Genomic DNA, 2,478 nt, shown 5'->3' on the forward strand with positions numbered 1-2,478 from the left:
GGGGCACAAAACAGACTTTTGAGATGATCTCTCATCCTTAAAATTTACATTTTTAACAACGGGAGTGTTGCAAATTCATTTACATTTTTCTTCATATGTATATTCTAATTAACTACTGATCACAATTCTGTGACTATCTGATCACAATTCTGACACTATTCTGTCATCAGATTAAAAACTTACTTGTTCTTTCTTTTTCTGCTTTTGCTTTAAAAAGAAACATCAAAGGCCTGGTCTGAAGACTCAAATAAAATTCTCAGTTACAACTGGTCAGCAATTTTACTTCAAGTTTCTTTCAGTGGGAAAAAAAAGAAACTTTTTTTGAAAGCTTCACTGGGAAAGACTTCTCGGCTTCCAGATGGAATTTCTAGTAAGAGCAAGTGAGATAATCACTCTGAAACAGCCTCACTTGCGATGTGGGAGTTTCAGATTTGTGCTCCTGCTTTGCCTGTTCCAGGCCCTCCCACGTCTTGCAGAAATAGATGAAGGACTGGAATATAAAACTGATACTTGTTTTTCTAGACAAGTTTAAATTTAACTATTTATGAACCCAAATGCTCCAAAAAAAGAGATTGACAGAAAGCCTTTGTTCTTTTTCCTCTACAAAATGTTCTTTGTTTCACAGTAACTATTTCCCAAGTGCATCACCAAGTTAATTATCTGGTGAAGGATTAGGTAAAGTTTTATTCTAAGAGAAAAAGATGTTTGAAAGGGAAGTTCAGTGAACCCTATAATAACGAACATAAATATTTGGTTAAACTAACAAAAAGCACGGTTACTTGCTGATCTAAATATTTTATTTCAAGAAGTTGTACAAAATCAGTACTAACATTACCATTGTTATCTAAAAATAAGATATTACGCAACAACAAACTCCATAACCCATTGAGCCACACAATGAAACAGCTTTAATTAATCAGAGAGATGCTGAGGACATCACTGTATAATTAGCTGAATTGGATTTGTAGCCCCTGCACAGCAACAGAGCTGCCCAAAGGAGACTATGAAGAACACACTCTTGAGCCGATGGCTCTTCTCCCCATCCCTGGGCACAACATTTGTGAACCTGTGTTTAATGTCCTCGTGCGCGTCCTTCCTTTCTCCTCTCTTGTATTCCTGCGCTTACTTGCTGCTCCTAATCCTACAGCAATTCAACACTTACACGCTGTCTCCAGATGCTTGTCCAGAGTTTGTACACAGCCTTCTTGCAGAGGACTCCTTTCAGGGACCCAGTTCATCACGTGGCCCCAAAACAATGGCGCTGGTAACTCTGCTGGGGGAATTACGAGGTGGGTGAAAGGGCTGGGGATGGCACCTCCTGAGCCACCTGAGGAAGAAAAACCTGAGATTGCATGCTGAGAGCAACGGGGGCATTGTAAAAAGGCAAGAGAGATCAGACAGGGCGTAATACTGTTTTATTTTTAGGCATCATTACGGAGAACAACAATAAGCAATCTCCACCCAAGGCCAGTTTGCCATGCACGGCTGCCCTCCTGCAGGGCCAGTTCCAAGAAGGGGCTTGCTCCACGGCCTGCTGTGCCGCACGGATGCGTGCCAGAGCCTGTTATCAGCTCTTGCCCAGAAAGGGAGTGCCTCTCTCCAAAACCTAGCAGTTCTGTACAACTCTCGGGTCTTTACTTGGTAACCTCCTTCAGCCAGGCCAAACAACAGGATATGTACTTTCCCGCAGGCAGGCAGGCAGGCGTGTTTTTCCAGAAATGTTTATAACTTGGGGAACAGACTGATGCAGTAACAAAATTTGGCCATGGGTACTAACTGTCCCCAAACACGTGTAGGCTGGAAATTTGAAGAAAATTTCTAGTAATCAGACCAGCAAGAAGGGGAATAACCTCTCAAGAGAATCAATAAAGGCAAAAATGTAATTACTTTTAAGTTAGAGCATGGTTATGAAAGGAATTATACCACAGCGGGGCCTCTGAGGTTTGTTTCTCCCTACATCCTTTCAGGAATGCTCAGAAAGGCGCATGTGACTTCCCACAACGTGACACTGCCCTAACGGGAGTTCTTGGAAATGGGGTACAGAACTGTACCTTTGGCGGGGAAAGAAAGAAAAAAAAAACCTACAAAATGCAAACTTGTGACTTCTACAAATCTGAAGCCAGAGCACGGCACTATGCAGTTCCGGCTTGTAGATGAAAAAGCCGCTTACCTATGAAGAGATCACATTTGGATCTTATGGCTTTTGATGTTTCTCCACCCCACACAAACGCACGTACGGACGACGGGAACAGCCGCTCGGGCTGCCAGGGCGGAAGCACGGGTGCTGCTGAGCGCCGCCGCGCCAGACAGTCCCCCCACGCCGAGCCCGCCGAGCCCCGCTGCCGCGGCCCCAGCCCCTCCGCACTCAGCGCAGGGCGCGGCGAGACGGCAGGAGCGGGGCTCGAACCGGCGGCCGTCCCGTGCGGGCGGCGCAGGCGCAGTGCCGCGGCGGTCCGCGGGGGATGCCGGCTCCCGCCC

The sequence above is a fragment of the Chlamydotis macqueenii genome, chromosome 12 (genome assembly GCF_036417535.1).
Source record: "Chlamydotis macqueenii isolate bChlMac1 chromosome 12, bChlMac1.mat, whole genome shotgun sequence".
NCBI lineage: Eukaryota > Metazoa > Chordata > Aves > Otidiformes > Otididae > Chlamydotis > Chlamydotis macqueenii.